Raw genomic sequence first — 21,134 nt, 5'->3', positions numbered from 1 at the left:
AGAAGTCTGGCTCATTTGAGTCACAAGACAGTGTGCAGGTAGTGGATTCTGGAAATGGTTCTGGCATGTAGTCTGCTCTCTGGGCCCCTCCATATGTCCTTGTAATTGTGCATTCGTGATTATTTGTGCTTATGGTGGTATTGTGACGTTATAAGCAATGCTGCTTTCGACACTACAGGACTTGTATGTGCAAAGGTTTTGGGGTAGATATACTGCTTCATTTTCAATCACTGCATGCCCCATAATGTCTGGATGAAATCTAGCTATTTTCTACAGCGCAAATATACCAGGGTTTGGGGATTTTTTGGGTCCCACTTTTGGTGCACTATAGTGCAGGAGTGCCCCCCCTCCCCAGATGGCCAGTGATGCGGCAAACATAGCAGAACAATGACAAAGGATGATGTGTGGATGGTCCAGTATAAACCCACTACTAGCGCATGATTATTGCATCAGTGGCATGTTGAAGAATCCACCCACGTGGAAAAGCACCAGTGTGGTGGGCCCTTCCGTGGATCACCCCACCATAAAAGGAATTGCCCGGCGGGTAGAAGCTCCTTTGATACAATTTTGTATCAGGCTTCAAATGACTTAAGAGACAAGTAAGAGGTTATCAGCACCCTGCAGGATGGTATTATCTCCATCAGGCTCTGCTACATTAGACAATTAATAAAGATGATTGCATCTCAGAGGCTAAATTTGGTATATTACTGCACTGTGCTTGACTTCTACTACCCTCATGACAAATGAGTCAGAGGTACAGCCATGGGGTTTTGAGGAATAACTCTTTATGCTAATTAATGGTATCAGTATACACAGGTTGAGGCTGATATAATCAGTGCAACCGATAATGCAGGTATAAAACACAATTAACTATTTGCATATACATGACAACAGATTTAGCAGCAGAGCAAATCTTTGGCAGTAACACCCCACCCCACCAACAAAGCTTCCCTACAAGAACAGGTACAACAAAACCGAGTGTTACAAACCTTATGGCTGAAATATATGAGCTGTGATTTGGGAGGTTGCCAAATTAATTCATTCTTCTTATTCAGAACCTGCATTTTTCTGACATGAGCTTGGTACCAGGGAATGTGGTTTGTGATAATTTGAATCTAAAACTCGAAGCAAACCCGTTCAGTTGCTACAGAAATGAGATGGGGGAAAGTATACAAAATGTATACAAGAAATGCTCGCACAAAAAAAGAAAAGGAAATATTCACTGCGGTCCCTGAAATCTGACTGCAGTTGCCACAATCTATAGTTTTATGGTTTCTATCCATACTGAGCTCTTACTTGGAAGGACTGTCCCATCAATGTTAATGAAGGCAGCAAAACAGCCATCAAGTTCTTGTCTATGTATGAATCTGATTCTCCATCTAAAGAAATGTTAAGCCTACGTGCAGACCATATGTGAAGCTCTTCATAATGGCAAATGGCGGCATGGAATTTTGTTATCATTTGGCCACCAGTTGGTAAACATAACCTTGTCAAGAGGCCCCATGTGTGTTCGTGGTGACAGTTACTTGATTTATGACTTTGAGTCAGGTATGTGATTCAGAACTCAACCCATGCCTTTTTAATACTCTCAGAAAATTTAGTGAAAGAGGAAGGTTGAAAGAGGTTAGGGGTCCTCAGTGCTGGCCCAACACATAGAGTTCCCTAAGCTTAGGCCAACACTTGGGGTGGGGGTGGGGACTTACTGCACCATTCGGGAGAGGGAAGAGGAGCATATTCTGAGAAGAACCATTGAGGCATGTGTTATTGTGCCATTGCTAAGCTGCAACTATTAATGCTACATTTCTTGGGTCTTTTTTAGTTAAGTCAGTCAGTCAACACCTGAACAATTCAGCAACAGTGCTCACCTGTGGAGCATCTCATGCCCTAATGGCGCAAGACAGCTGAACAAAGCATTCAGCATGCATGCTGCAACACCTAAGCACAAGAATGTGATTTAAAGGTAACGTGGGATTTTAATGCAGAGCTTTCCTAGGTTTAAGTCTCGACCTTAATGGTATAACTTGCATTGACATTTTTTCATTTTGTTTTGACATCATAATTGAGTCTAATCTCCACAGACTTGCATTGTGCTCTCACTTCAGATTGTAATCTTGCAGTGCAGTTTCACCCTAAGAGCATTGTAGTGCTGCTTTCTCCAAAGTGTGCGTGGAAATAATTTTACCATTGTAATATCACCTCATATTGGCTTCATAACAAGGTCTCTGAAGAGCTGCACTAAAATAATTTGGCCACTATAATGACCTCACAATGTCATGAACCAATTGCCATTACAAACTCTAAATGAGCTTGAGAAGGAACTTCTGTGCTGGCTCATTAGCAACTGCATTCTGCTATGCCGAGCCTCTAATTTAAGCCTTCCTTACTCCATTACTGGATGACCACAGCTCCAAATTAGGGTAGCGTGGTTCAGCACCGCATTTTTATTAAGCACTTGTAGAGCGACATAGGCTTTGCTTATTTTTGTCATTATCAATGGCCTGGAGAGAATAATGCTCGATGTCTAACTTTACTTGAACAATATTATGAGAAATTAATAGGAATGCCCACACCTGAATGTTGCTAGACTTATCTGATCCAGCATCAAAACACATTCAGATCCAACTTCAGGCTTAGACTGTGATGAGGTGTAGCAGACACCTAAACCCCAGTTGACATTCCTTTCAAAATATTCCACTGGCTGCTTCGGCCGAAATCCTAGACCCGCTTACCAGGGAGTAAGCCCCATTGAACTCAGCGGGTTTGCCTCTGAGAACACCTGTGTAGGTTACACCATAACTCCATCTTCCTGTTTGAGGATTGGAAGCTGGGCTTTGGACAATGACTAGTTCAATAATAATGATGTTTAAGATACCTTATCCACATAAAGATATCCTCTCCATCCAACCAGGAAGTAAAATTAACACCACTGCACTGCACATTTTATTGCACTGAGTGATTATTAAGTAGAAAGGCTGAATGTGTCTTCCTGGTGTGACCTGCTTTCCTAGGAATTATGGGGCTGTGGTAAACCATGATGCCAGTGTGCTGGAACATTCACAAGAACTGTGCAGCATACCAAAAATATCATGCCACAAGTGCTGCTTTAATTCTGTAAAAAAAGATGGTTGTGTGAGTCTGCTCCAATCCAAGTCTTTACAGAACATCTGAGAAACATATTATTCATTTATAGGTTTTAAAAATCCATTTTATCCTCTTGTACTTGTCCCCCTTCTTTCTCCTTCACTAGCCTGTTTTCCCCCCTCTAGTGATGTTCTTTTGATGACATGAGAAGTCACATGGGGGCTTCTTTAATGAGTTGGGTGCTACTCCTGAGAAAGTGTTCATTATTTTAATTGAAGCCTTCATCGCTGGCTGACTTCCAAGTGGCCTACCAGATGTCTCTCTCTTCACAATGGTCGAAACAGATTACAATGTTCTTGTTCATTTTTCCTTTCCTGACAGCCTAGTTTCAAAAAGGTGCCAGACTTTAAGGCAACATGTTCAAAAGCTGGAGGGATGTGTCTATTCAGAACAGTATGCCAAGGATGATGAAGAGACATATCAGGAAAGCTCAGATATTTGCACTTGCAAAGGTAAGCTGGGATTGCCAATCAATGGCCATTTATGTGGGTAGTGTTCTATTGCTAGGAACTTAATTTGCGACTTACTGGCACATTTTGGGCAATTGTTCAGGGCTTTACAAACCACAGTTTATGAAGCTGGGAGGATGCGTTGGAGCTGAGCATTCCTCCCTAAGCCCTCCTTTCTTACCCTTATGTGCTGCTTCAGAACTTCATTTCTGGCTTGTATTAAGCCACAGTTGCCTGTTATGTCTGAAGTGGCAGACTCTGGCTTAATGTCAAGGCACCAAGATATATTCCTCTTGGCTTAATAACCAACATGAAGCCTGTATTCCTAGCTTGGATGTTCATTGCCTACAGTGAGATGATAGTGAGAATCTGGTTACCCTTCCCTCTGAACAGCCAAGGGGAGTCAGGAACAGTAGTTGCATCACAGGACACAGCAGAGGGTGGGCAGCAGTTGGATAATCAGAAGTGAGATGTGGTGGCTGAGAACCTCTGGCTTCCTACTTCCAGGAAGTATGAATTGGCCATACCTGTCTATCTCTTACTGAGATATATTGCCTGCCCTCCAATCAACAGCATCTGGCATCAAGAACTACTGGAGAGGGAACTGGAGGGCATCATGAGTGGGGATCCCCACCACTTTTTGGTTGTGTTTTGGCTGACCTTGGAGGCGTGCAGTGCTGTCCTAGGTGAGCGACAGTTGGGAAGGGGTTGGAGTCTGACCGCTTTTCAGGTGGGAGCTGGGAATTGGTACCTGATGAACTAAGGTGAGAGTATGAATGTGACTGAGTATTTGGGTGAATGATGTGAGGTTTTTATTGGGGCTGGTACAATTCTAGATTAGATTTGGTTTTAGCCTCATAATGTTGGAAGCAGGGAGATGGTAGTCTTTGTCTTCCGCCACATCTGGCTGCTGCTGGGGCTCTTATGGAGCTGTTGGCGAAATTTGTTATTGGTCTTGGTGGAATGGAAACCTCAGGAACAGTGAGAGTTAGTGGGAGTGTCCCAAGCTAAGATCTAGAGGCAAGCTGTCTGGGGCTTGGTGATAAACTGTAATGGGCTATCTACTCAACTGGGCCATGCACTCAGCAGCTAAAAGATAAAACTGTTAATCTTCACTAGTAAAGCTGCCAGCACAAATGAGCATGACCAGCAATGTGCTAATTAATACGGTTGCTATTTTAATTTGGTGTGGAAATATACAATATTCGTGTCACTTCAACAAATAGTGTATGTGGCTATGATCAGATCCATGCACACACAATTTATCAGACTAGGACGTGTGAGGCCAGGGTTCAAATCCCCACTTGGCCATGAATCTCACTAGGTGACCTTGGGCCAGTCACTGCCCCTCATCTCTACCTCACAGGGTTGTTGTGGGGATTAAATAAGGAGGGTGAGAGCCATGTATGTCACATTGAGCTCTCTGGAGAAAAGATGAGCTATAAATACAATAAATAAATAAAAACAACCCAAGATCTATGAAGACATACTCTACATTTTTACAATAACCTCTCACTTATTTCTCAAGTCATAATACTTACTCTTTCCCACATGTTTACTTTACATTCCTCTTGTTTTGTTATATTGCTTTTATGTACTACCTGCAAAGTATAAAACCTAATAAATACAATAACCCCTCCCCCAAGATAATTGAAAGAAATGGAAATTTGAATGGAAGGGGCACCAAATATATTCCTTACTCAGGGCACCATTTAATCTAAGGCCAGCCTTATCAGTGGCCAGAGGAGGGAAGAGAGTGGATGACACTTTGCATATTAGGTATCCATCTAAGTTGTTTTGTGTCTGTGCCCAAACATGTAAAATGTGGATGTGGCAGTGAATGTGTCATACAGTGTCAGGGAGCTGTGATTGGCTGTAGCCCCCAGTTGCATACACAAACTCAGTCTCAGGCATGCCTATGCACCCAAGTGTGAAATAGTTGTGTTTCTGGGAGAAGTATAAAAGGGAAAACACAAGTGTAGGGCATAGCAGGTTCAGGGTCACCCTAAGGTGAAGCACAGTGCTGTGGTTGGCTTAGGGGACACTTTTGAGGTGCCAAATTCTTGCTATATCTTTTTGCTGTGAAGTAGATATGCATGTGTTTGGGACGCGGGTGGTGCTGTGGGTTAAACCACAGAGCCTAGGGCTTGCCAATCAGATGGTCGGTGGTTCGAATCCCCGCAACGGAGTGAACTCCTGTTGCTCAGTCCCTGCTCCTGCCAACCTAGCAGTTGCACAAAGTGCAAGTAGATAAATAGGTACTGCTCCGGTGGGAAGGTAAACGGCGTTTCCGTGTGCTGCTCTGGTTTGCCAGAAGTGGCTTAGTCATGCTGGCCACATGACCCGGAAGCTGTACGCTGGCTCCCTCAGCCAATAAAGCGAGATGATCGCCGCAACCCCATAGTCGTCCGCGACTGGACCTAACGGTCAGGGGTCCGTTTACCTTATATATGCATGTGTGTGCATGCACAAGCACAACTTTGGTTTTGCATCTCAGGCACCAGCATGTCCCAGAATAAGAAGGATCTTTTCCCGCTACAGGAGCATGAATGCACTTCTAAGGAGATGCTTCTGCTAGTAACGGATAACTCAGAGAATTAAACTATGATTCCATGCATGGGGCATAGTATGAAACTCAGCCTTTTCAGCAAAAGATAGCCCTAGTGCCATTTAAGACAAAAGAGCAAGTTTATTGTATTAAGCAAGGGTCTTTCACAGGAGGAGGTGGCCCCTAATTGTGTGAATAGTTGTGCGGGTATAAAGACCCTTGTACTGATGATTTATCTGAAAGTTCTGGGCATATTAACTTTTGCTAAGAGCAGAGACTAAAAACTTTATGGGGAATGCTACATACACTCCAAAGACCAACAAGAGAATTTAAGTTAGATGTGATTAGTATGAAGAAAGTTACATTTATTATACTCTTATGTATAATTGATCATATGAAAGGCCTTTTGTAACTATAAAAGAGACAGCACATTAAATTGTTTTACCCTGAGGATTATACAAATTTGTGGATATCGGATTGAAACACCAGCCTATTGGTTTCATTGCTATGGTAAATCATTAAGATGTTCTATTTTAATCATAAATCTTGGTATCTATTTATTGTGAATCAAATAGCTCCTCCCAGCCTTTTGCTTTGCTTCATCTGTCAGAGGCAGCCCAAGTACAATCTGGTAACAACAGCATTAATTTCTATTAATAGAGAGTGTCTGTGTTCCTTTAATATGCATGGCACATAATTTTATATTATCCTAAACATGGAGAATTATAGCTGAGAGGCCCATCGTTTATCACAGAAGAGGGTATTGGGTTTTGGAGATGAGGGGAAGCATCCAGGGTTGATAAGGAGATTCATGGCTTGCAGTCGTACATCCAGGAATGATTTACTCATTGCTGTTGTACTGAAGAAGTGTAGATTGGGGATACTGTCAGGCTGATAAAAATCGGGAGGGTATATTTGTGCTATCCCCCCCCCCCATCCAAATTCTCTTTCTTGTCCACAGGCAATTTGGTCAACTGGAACTGAAAAAACCTCTTCAGTTCTGCAAGTTAGAAAATAAAAGCAGGCAAAGGAAACACACTTTGCAAATATGAAGACTTCAAGTTGGAATCCTCAAACTTAACCATAGTGAATCACATGAAGGAGCAAACATGTTTAGGAATTCAACAAAGCGCAGAACACCTTGCATCACTATCTGCTTTTGTGGTTCAACCTGAATGCCACACCTTTACAACTAATTTGTGTTGAGTCGCTATGTGGACATCAGCTACCACTTTCCCCCTTTCTGTCGTTGTTGTTGTTTAGAACGGATTGTACTAAATTGATGCAGTCCTTTGCAAATGACAGCTGTGGGCAATCTTTCACAATGGTATTGCAGCTAAAAGGCTGCATAACGGTTTGTTAAGCTCTGTAAGGAGGTATATACGGTTCTCAGGATTCTTTGGGGGAAGTAATGTGCTTTAAATGTGCACTGAACATGCTTTCAATGCCTGGTACGGATCTGACCTGAGATTTGTTTTAGATATGCACATAGGGTATTTTAAATACATACGCCTAAAAAACAAAATGTGAGCGTGACAAATGCCAGAATCATAGTGTGTATCATAGAGATGCACTTGTTGGAAGTTGAGATTGGAGGAAACTCCCTGTTGCACACTAAAAGGATACCAGAGTTTGCCGTTTGTTATTGTGTGAAGTGACCGTGATATTCACCTTTCTTTGTCAGTGGCTCCCATATTATTCACTCCATTCAGTTATTGTTGCTTTAACCTCCTTCCTCCAAGGAACTGAGACTGGCAATATGGTCACCCTCCCATATTATCTGCCCCACAACCCTGCAAGGTAGGTCAGGCTAAGAGGCTGTGACTGGCTGAAGGCCAGTGAAGTATGTGGCCAGGTGGGTCACTCACAGTGCTAGTGCAACGCTCCGTGCACCATACTGCCCTACACTTTCACCCTTTCGGTAGTCACTTCCTCCATCTCCTTCACCTAGAATGTCAGCTGCTTCAGCTGCTGCATGTAAGTCCTTAATTTGTCCAGCTCCTGGGAGAGTTTGGGAGGTGGGAGGAATCGTTCTTGGAGAAACAAAGAGCTTGTTGCCATAGGAGCAAACTCCATAGGGCACATAGACTCCTGTATTGCATTAGTTGTTAGGGATGATAGTGTGTTGGTATATTGCCTCTCACTCGGTAAAAACATATCCTGGGAAAGGCCAGGCAGGAGTTTTCCCTTCCTTTAGCATACGATTCCATGCATGAAAAAGTTTCATTGTGCACATTAGAATCCCTGCATCTAAAGCAGGGGAGATATATATATATATATAACTGATGGCAGCTGGTGTGGTGTACAGACAGCTGGGCTGGGAAGATCTCAGTTCGAATCAAGCCACGGTCTTTCAGCATAACAACCTAGCAGGGCCGTTGTGAAGAAAATAAAATAATACTAATAATATAAGGAGACAGACCCAGGTATGCCACCTGACGCTTACAGGAGGAGTGGTAAGGTACAGATAGGGTTGCCAACAACAGCTTGATCTGCAGAAATGAAGCTTTTCATAGCAAGGAAATACGTAAATCACCTGCTAATATCTGCATGTTACACTGCAGCGAAAAAGCGCAGGAGTCAGGCCTGTGAAATAGCAGGAACAAATGTAACTACAGTAATAAATACATTTAACTAGTCTGGCTGTATATTTGAAAAGGAGGGCTGTGAGAAGAACTGACAAGGTCAAGAGAAGCTTTCTGGGGGATTTGGGGTGGATAGTGTGGGGTGGGGAGGGGGAACTGATGGAGGTGATAGTAGTGATTCCATCGGTGGTGGAGGGAGAGAAATTGCCAACCTTATTACAATCCCTCCAGCTGCAAGCACACGCTCTTACAAGAGCCCCACACATGCTGTTTTAGGGCAGCTTGACATGAAGAGGTGGCTGCTGCTGGCTTTTGTTAAGAACTGTCCCCTTTGCAGGGCTGAGGGTTCCCCCCCCCCCCGGAAAAAAAGAGGACCGGATGAAAATGCCAAGAATTTCTCTGCAGTCAAACTTGTGTATTTCACCCGGCCCTGCCGATGTTAGTGACAGAATACTGCTGTTTCTCTTAAAGGCGGAAAAATACAGCGCCACCAGCCCTCAAAGGATCTCTGTCACGTGCTTACTTTATTGCTCTACCTTTGTGCACAGTAAGTTGCCACTTAGCTTCAGTTGCTGTTCTTGACTGACATTGTTATTTGTCTTGTACATTTCAGAACTGCTTTGTAGTTAGCCTGGGAAATTGAGAGTACATATGTGGTTAAAAATGGGCAAGGGGGGCGGGCGGGAGCAGTGAAAGAGGTGAAGAAAACGCCGCTATGTTCCCATTAGTGCCTCTGCCATGCTCTCCATTTTCCTATTGTCTCCTTCCAGAGCTTTTCTGCTTAGACCGAGACGTCTGTGATTGGAGTATTAAGTTGAAAAATCAGTGAGAAAGAAGGATGTTTCTTGAAATGCTCTAATGGCCAAAGGGGTGGGGGGAGAAGCCTACCAATGTATTATTTATTTAAATTTATAGTCCAGCATATGCTAAACACTTGGGGCAGGTAACAAATGGGTGGAGAAAGCATAAATAAAAACAGGATTAATAGCCAAGCACAAAAATGCATTAAGCCCCACACAACTCTCAGTGGTTGCCTTGTTTGGAGTTGCGAAGGAATTTTTTACCAGGTTATTCTGATTAGTGATTGTGCAGTAATTTTGCTTCCTCTGGATGTGGGTTCCTTTACTCGGATAATCTTGAGATAAGTTCTTTTGCTGTTATGCAGGGATCCTCTCCTTCCTGCTACAGCACACTGGGATCTGAGTTGCTCTGTGGTCTGCTGAGGTGCACAATATAGGTCTGGGCTGTATAGGTTGGTCCCTTCCAGTTCTGCTGTTCTAACCAATCAGTTGTGTGTCATTTTAGAAGAAGAAGCTAGGATCAGCAACGTGAATAGTGAAGTGGGAAGAGCTTGGATGCACACTGTGCCCCAAGAGCTTCCTATCTTGGTTCTCAATTCTGATGATCCAAATACAGCACGCAAGTGATGCTACGGTTCAGGGGCAAGAAAGTGATTCTAAACTATCTGAGCCGTGCGGTTCACCTTACAAATAATTAGGGGTGTTAGAAATGCATAATAAGACTATGGAGAAATTGCCAACAGCTTCTAAGGCAAGTAGGTCAAACATAAAAGAAAACACTTCCATTTGATTAGGAAATCAGATTTGAGACTTGGCTTCACCCCTACATATCTGTTGTTATTCCGCACTCATGGGAGTGACTTAAAACAGAAATCTGTTTCTGGATATAGCCCACAATATGGCCTTGCATCAATTGAATTCTTATGATTTATTTTTTTCTGCATTAAAAAATGAGATGGAATTGGCCCAGCTATTGTTCCTAAATATCAAGATAGACTTTTGCTTCACCACCACAGAAGAGCCAAATACCCATCAAACACCACTTTTATGAAGCGTCTCAAAATGTCTAGTCTGTCCAACAACCATTGTGTTTGGATAAACTCTGAAGGCTGCCTTCTGGATTTTCTTTTCAGAGACAGGGAACGTGTGGGCCTCCTGCAGATCAGCCAACTCTGGGATTTGGGCATACTCTTGACGAATAAAGAGGATGGCACCATGCCTCCAGGGGGTTGGAATGCAGGGCAACATGTTTGCTCCAAAATAAACGTCATGTACAATACATTCATAAGGTTTGTTGGGTTTACTTACATTGTCAGGGTGCTGTCTCCTGGAGATGTTAAAACATTTAGGGGCCTTCAGCTAAGCAATTCCATGTGAAAGTCTTCTGGCAGCAGCATGTTCACACTGCGGTAGGTAACCACATGCATCGTTTTCTGTTACTAATGAAGAGTGTGTTTGCGATTGCGCCAAGAAGATGTGTCTCATAGATAGATACCAGATTGCCCTAATGGCAGACACGTGTGAAGTTGTACCATACACTTCTTGATCTGGGCCATATTTCCAAACTATAAAACTAACCACCAAAAATCGATTTGTTTATTTAATTTATTTATTTTGCTTTATCTGTTTAGTTATTAATTTTAAATCCAGCACTTCCTCACCAAGGAACCGAGGGCAGCAAAAAACAACAAAACAATGCTGTAAAAACAACAACAACAACAGTTTAGAACCATTTAAAAAACAATCACATGTTCTCACAGCTAATCATTTCAAGGTTGCGAGGAACAGCAACATTCAGCCATCAAATGCCTTGGTAAACAGGAATGTTTTGAATGCTCCTGAAAGTTAATAAAGAGGAAAACAGATGCACCTCACCAGAGAGGGCATTCAGCAAATGGTAAACTGCAACTGAGAAGGCCCTGTCAATGCCAATGAGATAGCACCCTGCGGTGGCACCATTAGCAGAGCCATCCTTGCCAACTGTAGGGCCCAATATGGTGTTATACAGAAATGCACTCTTTTTTGGTACTTGGGCTCAAAGCTGTTCAGGGCTTTGCATTCTTGTAGTAACACATGGTAGCACACTGGCAGTCAATTCAAGGCTTTCAGGACTGGTGTCACACTGCCCCATCAGGCTTCCTCGCTTACCAATTCAGCAGATGCATTCTGCACTAACTGCAGTCTCTGAACCATCTTCAAGGGCAGAACCATGTACAGCACATTGCAGTAGTCCAAGTGAGAGGTGAGTGGAGCCGGCTAGCCATGAACAGCTGTAGCTAATTCACCAGCCTAAGATGGGCCTATACGCTGCTAGTGACAGAAACTATTTTAGTGAGTTATGGGGATGTATGAAGTAGGTGTGCACCTGGGCACACAGTGGGGAGGCATAACTTATTCCTGTACCTGGTGGCCACAGATATCAATAATTATCAAGACAGCTTTTGTCTGCATAGCCTTTGGGTTTCTCTTCGTTGGTCACACCAAAGTGTGACAGAATGTTGGAAGAACAGAATGGAGTGTTGGGAAGGGAACTGGCTTGTCGCACATTGGTGCCAAGGGGAGATTGCTTCAAACTGCAAAGAGCAGCTTCAAAGGAGCAATTTTTGTCACTACTGCAGCAGGGAAAATTGAGCTGCTCCTCCTTGTCTGCGGTAGTCCTGATAATTATGCTTTTTTAAAAGTGCACATTAAATGCAAAGATACATTTAATATCATGTATAATTTGTTCCATAAAGAAGGCTGATCACCGAAGAATTGATGCTTTTGAATTATGGTGCTGGAGGAGACTCTTGAGAGTCCCATGGACTGCAAGAAGATCAAACCTCTCCATACTGAAGGAAATCAACCCTGAGTGCTCACTGGAAGGACAGATTGTGAAGCTGAAGCTCCAGTACTTTGGCCACCTCATGAGAAGAGAAGACTCCCTGGAGAAGACCCTGATGTTGGGAAAGATGGAGGGCACAAGGAGAAGGGGACGGCAGAGGACGAGATGGTTGGATAGTGTTTTCGAGGTTACCAGCATGAGTTTGACCAAACTGCGGGAGGCAGTGGAGGACAGAGGTGCCTGGCGTTCTCTGGTCCATGGGGTCACGAAGAGTCGGATACGACTAAACGACTAAACAACATAATTTGTTCCTTAGATAGGTAGAAGGACACACATATGTTTCATAGGCTGAGCCCTGTTAGGCATTCTGGGGCATGGTCTTGCTTTCGGATGGCTTGGAAATCATACCTGGAACAGGAAGGGGAAACTATTCAAGTGTAACCTATCCATTAACTGAGTAAAAACCTTATTGTGACTTTGCTAAGGAGATTGCTCGAAAATGGAGATTGCTAATGGTTGGGAAATACTCAGACATCTGTATAGAATGTGTAGAAGTTGCGGGGGGGGGGGGAGACACATAATCAAAGTTTCAGAAAGTTTACATAGCCCATCTAAGATAAGGAGAGCTGATAAAGGTTTGTGTTGCGTGTCTGTGCATGTGTGAGAGAGTGAGAGAGAGTAAAGCAGCTGTCCTCAACTTGTAGCCCTCCAGATGTTGTGTTGTACTAGAACTCTCTCATCACCACTGGCCATGCTAGCTGGGGTTGCTAGGCACTTGAGTCCAACAGTGTCTCTCTATCTGCCTAACACCCTTGTCTGAGCACCGAAGGTACGGTACTTTTAGAACATAGACAAAACTAGGGGTAAGTTGAGAGAGACTGGTTGTAGGCACCTTGTTGGTGCCAAGTGCATCTCTCTTGGATCCTGAACTGAGGTAGTGATGCCTCTGCCTGGATTGTGCCTAGTCCTTATCCCCACCCAAAAATAAATCAAACCCAGGGAGTGCTGCCCCTGGAGATTCTCAATATTTTGAGATGTGGGGAGTGGAATCTGTCTGCTTTTGTTGTGTGTTTCTTTTTTCGATTGATATTTCTGGGTGTTTTTATCATTATTAATGTACTCTTCAGAGATAGCTGGCAAAAATGTTCAAATGCTGAGGAGTCAAACCCTTTTTAAGCTATTTTTGTTTACTTTTTTAAAATGCAAATGACCCTTTGTTATGAGGTCAAGAAAGACTATTCTGATTAGGCCTAGAATGTCTTCTCTCTTTCTTGCTCTCTTCCTAAAGTGCCTGGTATAGAAACTGTTAAATCAAAGCCAGATGAGAAGTCCAAAATGTACTATTTATGTTCCTTTGAACATCATTCTAGACCTTTTAACATGCTTCTCCCAATTAAGCTGTTCAGGCCACAGATCTAAATAGCTGCCTGCGCTGGTCGCCAATTGATTAATTCCCTGATGATGGATTGAAGCTACTGTTTTTGTTTCTTAATCTTCTCTTCTCCATTAACGGCGAATCATTCAGTGAATGTTCCTTTCAAAAAAAATAAGTAAACAAACTGGAGTAAGGGGGAGCAATTTGCATGTGGATTTATCACAAAATGATGTTTTGATTGGTGTTAATGATACAGTTATTTTGTTTTATCATATTTGTATAGCCCCAGCCGTGTGCTATGCTACTGTGCAAATCTAAAGAGTCATTATTAGGACTTAATCTTACAAAAATGCTGGGGATTTAAACACAGCGTATTAACCAATGTAATCCCAGAAAATAGCATGGTCAACCTGAGTTCAAATACCTCCTTTGCTAAGGAGGATTCAATGGGTGGCCTTGTCCTGTAAATGGAAATGATGACTGACTGTACCTATTGCTCTAAATAAGTTTTCTAAAAGTTTATTGCTTTGTTAATATATACAAGTGACCGGGATCCCTGTGAAAACCAATGGGGGTGGTGATGGTGGGAAGGTGAACTTTGGGGGAAATCTCTTCTCCCAGGGGCAAAGGTGAAGAAACAGCTGGATTTTGCCCTTCCCCATCCAGTGACTTCGGAGGGGAAGAGGAGGGTGCTGCTAATCTTTCCTTTGGTGTGCAGAAGTGTGCTCTGTTGGGTGGGGAAGAAATTAGGGCTTAGAAACATAGCAACAGTGCAGTCTCAGAGCCCAATTTGCCTTCCTCTTTCCCTGCGGTCCCTTCACAGAGGAAGGGAGGATTCATGCAACATAATTTATCCTTCCATCCCTGCTCAAGGCTACTGTCTACATACTGGTCTCTGCAGTAAGACAGATTCCCCAGTGGAACTGGGAAGTGCTTATGTACTGCCAACAGCTGGAGCTGTTTTGAAGGGTTATAGGAGAAATTGCATAAAAAAATAAACCACCATAATGTTGCTTTAAAAAAGATTTTTATAAGACCCTTTGCAGTCACTGTCATCAGTGATGTTGCTAAAATCATCTGGTTGCTAAAAGTGACCAGGAACTGTTTGTTTGTTTGTTTTTAAAGAAAAAAATATATGAAATGTATTTCTTTATTTAGCAAATTTATACACTTTTTCATTTGCAACAATAACAAAGAGATTCAGTAAAATGTTTCCATACCAAGGCATCAGGACTGGTACTAGCGGTCAAGGTAAACAGATGGGTCCTTAACAGTTGGCAAAAGAATGGCAAAAGAATCCCTACTGAAATTAGGTGCCCATTAGTCATTACAGCATTATAGTGTTGTAGACCTTTATTTCATAGCTAGATGAGCATTTTTGTCCCAGTTAAAAAATTCAGAAGGACTGCACCCAAAGCAAATATGCCCCACTGGGACATACTCATAGAGAAAAGTACAGCATTCTTGATAGTAGAGAAAGTCAGCTGCAATTCTCATGGTAGCTTACTGAATAAGAACAACCATTGGGTAATGTTAGGAGCAACACTTCTGAAAGCAGCCCTAGCCAAATGCCCACCATACCAATACTTTGTGGGCTAAACCAGCCTCATATAACCAGCATGCTTGAGTCTAATGAATGCATGAAGGGGTAGATGCCATAGAGTAAGCTGTCCTGCTTTAGTATTAGCTTATGCCGCTTCCCCTCACCTTGAGAAGAAATAGATGACCAAGCCTTTGTTCCCTCAGCCTTTATGGTGTGTGAGGAGCTCTGAATTGTTTCCTCCAGCCGCATGGCTTTAACCAGCCTCTTTTGTTTCAGACCAGAATGGAGACTGAAAATAGTGTTTTCTTATACCAGTAGTTTAGGAACTTTTACCATTTTGTAACCAAGCTAGATTTTACTGCCTGTTCAACGTTTGTTTGTTTTTTACTGCTGTATGGAAGACCACATGAATCTGACCTTTGGAGAGTTTGTAAATAAACCATTTTATAACTTTCCAAACATTTTTCTATGCTAAGGGGAGTAGGAAACTTTGGAAGGAGCTTTATAAAAGGGACATTTTGGAGTTCACTGGAAAGGGCTTACTTTAAAGGTTTTACAGTCTGTATTTCCACACTTTTCTTTGCTGCAGGTTTTGCCATGTTAAATCTCTGCTGGGGTTCTCTTGCCCCAAACTGGACCTTGGTTTCCAAGGAATTTTTGCAACAAAGTTGAATCAGAATATCCTATTGTGCAGGATCTTGAAATAATCTACCATGAAATTCTCCATTCCTCCTGCTCTGAGGGAGGGTAATGTACACACTATCTCAGCCTACTGCTACATCTAGCATTCTTCTTGGTAAAATACAGAAAGGAATATTTACCTACTTCACAGTGCCATTAAGAGGCTGCATTAATTAAATGCTTGCAAAGCATGTTGAGATTATCAAGTGGAATAATCTGTCATTCATATAAATACAAAATGTTATTGTATTGGATAGATCTCTTGAGCTAAAACAATGGCATTGTTGTGGTCTAAATAATCACAGTGATTAAGGAGGCTAATTGTATCTCCAGGACCTTGTGACCAAAATGTGCTAAAGATGGGGAAAGAGATTCATGGTGAAACCTATGTTCTCTGTCATGAAATATAAATTAAAAATAATTCTATTACAGCAGAATACTGGCATTGTTACATTCATAATGGATATCACACACGTCTCTCTCCCTGCTCTCACTTCCAGGCAAATAATGTTAGAGAAACTATGGCAGTATTTTTCTTCTAGGTGTAATAATCTGTCAGTATCAAATTCTCTTAGTCAGTAGGGAGCATATAGTGTTGATTTACTGAAAATCTTGGATTATGTCTGCTCGGTGGTGAGTGTAGATTTAAGAGGGGAGAGGTAAGGGGTCTCCAAAAGGTGAAGAAATAACACAAAATGAAACCTAGCAAGGAAAAAAATAGCTTGACAGTTAAGATGCAGTGCAGTAACCCAGGCTTCTTGAAGAAAAACCCTAGCAGACTGGCCTCCAAATGCTACATACTGTACATTTTACAACCTATTCAATTATATCCCTAACTGCACTGCACTGGAAATGCTTGATTGAAAGAAGTCTTTACACTTGCCAAACGAAGAGAGGGGGCAGAGAGATATGACTGTTTCCCAGCACAGAAATAATTTCAGTTTTAGGGACATATAATTAATTTGGCAAGGCTGTTAACAACAGACATTTTTAAAAGGGCCAATGCTCTACTTTCCAGAACTGTAATCTAATCTCAGTTTCTTATTGAAAATGTTACACAAGTTGTAATTGTAGAAGAATATTGAAGGGGGCTCAGAGAGAACTTGTTCACATTTTATGAGATGAGCTAAAATAGCATGTGGTTCGTACTCCTTTTTATCTGCTAATGTGTGAACAATGGGGTGCTGAAATTGTCTCATACTTCCATCTGCACGGTGCTTAACAATACAATGTGTGGTGTGGAAGTGAGGCAGATATTGGCAGTCAAGAGACAGAAAGGCCCCGTCTGCACTTGACATTTAATGCAGTCCCATGCCACTTTAAACAATCATGGCTTCCCCCCAAAGAATATTGGGAAGTTGGTTTATTAACAGTGCTGAGAGTAGTTAGGAGACCCTCCTATTCTCTTCACTGATCTACGGTTCCTAGAGTTCCCTGGGAAGAGAGATTGATTATTAAACCACCCTAGCATTGTCGGTCTGTGAAGGGAATAGGAGTCTGCTAATAACTCTTAGCACTGTTAAAAAACTACAGTTCCCAGGATTCTTTGAGGGAATCCATGGTCATTTAAAGTGGAAATGTCCTTTGCCTCAGGGAGCAAAATGTCTTGAGCTGGCCCTGAGGGCAAATATTCGTAGTCATTTGTGAGAGGTTATATGCTGTTCTTTCTCTTGAGATAAATTAGGACATAGTTATTAGGAAACAAAGTTTGACAGGGTCCATTAAAATAATTTCGTAGCAGAGAGATAGGGAGACAGAATACTCCTGTTATACAGAATGCAGTGGTGTGAAGACCTTTTGTCTATTACATGAAATGCGGTGGCTGGCCTTTGACAACTGTGAGAAATCGCTACTAGTTTTTGTCTGGTACAAGCAGCCTCTATGGTATAAGGGGAGGATGTTGTGCAGATTGTCAGACTCCTAGCCGCCTCCTGTCACCTTTCAGTCACATCATGGCAAAGTAAATTTTTTTTTAAAAAAGATCTGAATACTAGGAACAGCACGAGCTAAATTCTGAAAAATAAATGCTAGAAGCAACAGAAGAACAGTGTCCAATTTGAGGTTGATGGCTGTGTTGAGTTTGTAGGGCTGCAGGGTGAACCCATTGCACATCTTCTGGCATGACTTGCATGAGGCAGGAACAGATTCCCTCAGAAGGTGGTGGACTCTCCTTCGTTGGAGGTTTTTAAGCAGAGGTTGTATAGCCAGCAGTCATTGGTGCTTTATTTGAGATTCCTGCATTGCAGAGGGCTGGACTTAATGACCCCCAGGGTCCCTTCCAACTCTACAATTCTATGAGGTAGTGCTTTCCTTTAATTTAATGAATGAATGAAGAGGTGTGATCCATTTGCAGCAATATTTAAAAATCCCCACCTCTCCTCAAGTTCAAACGCTATGAACCAAATGACTGTTTTCTCTTTAAAAGAAGCAGAAAGCATGAATAGCTTTGTCTGCTGCTGTTGCTGCCACAACCTTTATCAGCCATGGTCCTGTTCGCACCTTATATTAAATAGTGGGTGGACATATCAGACGACACAGAGATGTCTCCAAGTAGTTCTTTATAAGTAAGCTGGAACTGAACTGAACTGCCAGTTGATGTGCCATTGTCTACAGGCTAAAGCTGTGTCAGAGCATTCAACTCACAAAATGTACACGGAGACAGCCTCTGGACCATAAGTCAAGAAAATGCGCTGCTGTAAACCTTGTCTGGAGAGATAATCACGGACAGCAGCAATGGGCAGAGCGCTATCAAGAACTATACTTGCAGGAGATGCCTCTAACACTCCACACATCAGCAAAGGGTTCCTTACCTTTAAACTGTATTTGAACCAGACAGTCCTTCAAATACAGGATTGCACACAGAGGAAACATGGGACACCCCATAACTCCCAAATTTCCCGATTTAACTGGGGCTTCCCAGATTGACAGAAGTTGCCCCATCTTCTGATCCCAATCTGTCACGAAGTGGCAGGACGATGGGAATGAGGAAGAGGGTCCCATGGAGGGGTATAACTAGGGCTGGGACACATCGGGGTAAGCCGGGGAAGGAAGTACTCACAGGGTGACAGAAGATGGCGAGGGATGGGGGTCATTGCACAGGACCCAGAGCAGCAGGACCCTAAAGCCAGAGGGGCCCCTGTCTCCATGAACATGGCATGCTCTAGAAGTAGGGAGCAGCAAGGAGGGGTGCTCTAGGAGACTGAGGCAAACAAGGGCCCACAGCTCTCTAGCTGGCCAGGTGGGGCTCGCTAGCTCTGAGAGAAAGAGTGTGATTCCTCAGCTGGAACAGGTGAGGGTCACATGCCTCTTCAAGCCCAGATGCTGCAATCAGCAGGCAAAGTACACAAGGGAAGCAGAACTGAGGCGCTGTGTCTTCTCAACAGCCAATGTAGATGGATTTTGGCTTGGATACTCCTGGATCTCTATGGGACTGTGCTTAGGGTTTGACTCTGGACTGTAGCCTGACTGCTGGGCTTTAGACTTGGCTTACTTGGACTGACCCTGGACTGTGTTTCCTGCACTTTGGGCCTTGCTTGCATGGATTGACCCCCGGACTTTGACATACTGACTTGTCACCAGGTAGGCCAGGCATTCAGGACATAATCCTGAATGTCCCATTTTGGCTTCCATGCTTTGGCTGCTGCGGTGTCTCTCAATGCAGTGCAGGCTGCGGCAACCTTCCCCAGGCCGCTCTGGATCACACGGCATCTCCTGAGGCTGCGAAGCTGAAGACAGCAGACAAGGTAAGGGAGAGGGCGAGTGAGCAGGTTGCGGCAGTGAGCAGGCGGGCGAGAAAGGGGTTGGTGGCGGGGAGGGGGTGACGGGGTGAGCGACAGGGTTGGTGGGATGGTGGAGGGGAGCCCCAAATTGTCCTTCCAAAATGTTTGGGGGTGTGAGACCCTAGGAAGGGTCCTGTCTACCTCTTTGGTGGCCTATAAGGAGTTGAAGAAGCTGCCCCCTCCCCCCGCAAAAGGCAAAGTTGCACTTTTCTGAGTCATGGTGAAGCAAATGAAGCTATTAATGTCCAGGGTAGGCAGGCAGGAGGAATGTGTTTTGAATGGACTTATACACAGAATTTAGTACTTTTGACTGGATCAAGCTTTCATCACATCTGGCTGCCTCCTGTATTGAGCAATCCCTTCTGTCTGAGCTGCTCATACATTGTCAGGTGCTTTTTAAATAAACAAACAAGTAACTAAATAAAGCAAGCCTGCAAGATTTATATGCAAGATTTACATGCAAAAATGCACATCAAAGGTAATATTATAGGTATAATATGTATAAAAGAGTTATGTGTTCTTACTTTAGGAAATGTGAAATGTGGTATGGGTATAGTAGGCATTTATTATAAAAATGCATATGAAAATACATGTGGCATACAAATAGTTTCAGTAAATAGCATATTGTTACAAGCCCCCAATCTCTGAACAGTACGTTTTCTCAGGGTTCCCAGTACATATTTTGGTTTCCTTTGAAGGAATGTCACTGTTGGGTTGTGGTTTGTTTGTTTGTTTACACATACACACAGAGAGACTGAGCATAAGATGGGAGGAGCCTAGCATTAATACTCCAACAAATCTTGTTCCCTCATTAGGCTTCGGGGGCACTAAACCTACAGTTTTGGGTTCTCACAGAGAGCAAATCTGGCCTCTGTATGATTCTAGATCTTACCTCAAGACTGAGGTTCCTTCTGTTCTCCTTCAGACACACACCTTGATGCCACCTCCTTCATCCAAATCATTTGAGAAAGGTCTTCTCATTTCAGCTAGGCTTCCAGAAGCAACTTCAGCTGTTTAGTTTCCATGGCAACACTTGGGCCAAAGCAAACACAACAAAGCCAATACTTAACCCACCTGGCAAGGGCCATTTACAAAGAAAGTGGTTTGACCATTTTTTAGCAGTCCCCCTTTTTTTTTCAGAAATCCCATTTTACGGAAGATATAAAATCACAGGTTTGGAGAGGACCCCCAAACCCATTTAGTCTAACCCCAAACTTACTGCAACCTATTAAGTGAGCCAGTTTGTGCTTGTAATATGTACGACGTATTTTGATGCCCTCCCCCCATTTCCAGGAATAGAAAACATGCACTCTTTTGTGTAAAGTAATTACAATGTGAATTGCCTGGTGGGAACCATTTCTTTGATGAGGCATTTTTTCTGAACATGCACAGACAAAGGAAATGATTTC

At 42.9% G+C, this 21,134-nt stretch overlaps 2 long non-coding RNA genes across 5 annotated transcripts; one reads left to right on the top strand and one right to left on the bottom strand.

Annotated features, from left to right (window-relative positions):
* Positions 1 to 1,832: 1,832 nt before the first annotated feature.
* Positions 1,833 to 12,782, top strand: LOC310848795. Of its 4 annotated transcripts, XR_014566610.1 has the most exons (5): positions 1,833 to 1,960; positions 3,463 to 3,593; positions 9,195 to 9,270; positions 10,840 to 10,932; positions 12,664 to 12,782. It is a non-coding gene; the product is annotated as an uncharacterized lncRNA (long non-coding RNA). The 4 variants fall into 4 exon arrangements; XR_014566611.1 differs by lacking the exons at positions 10,840 to 10,932; positions 12,664 to 12,782 and adding an exon at positions 10,029 to 10,833; XR_014566612.1 differs by lacking the exons at positions 10,840 to 10,932; positions 12,664 to 12,782 and adding an exon at positions 9,494 to 10,833.
* Positions 12,659 to 20,778, bottom strand: LOC310848802. The gene is made up of 3 exons (XR_014566621.1): positions 20,618 to 20,778; positions 19,512 to 19,671; positions 12,659 to 12,755 (listed from the first exon to the last, which is right to left on the bottom strand). It is a non-coding gene; the product is annotated as an uncharacterized lncRNA (long non-coding RNA).
* Between the last annotated feature and the right edge of the window lie 356 nt (positions 20,779 to 21,134).

The sequence above is a fragment of the Podarcis gaigeae genome, assembly GCF_964106915.1.
Source record: "Podarcis gaigeae genome assembly, chromosome: 7".
Taxonomy (NCBI): Eukaryota; Metazoa; Chordata; class Lepidosauria; order Squamata; family Lacertidae; genus Podarcis; species Podarcis gaigeae.
This window is presented reverse-complemented; position numbering and strand designations above follow the sequence as displayed.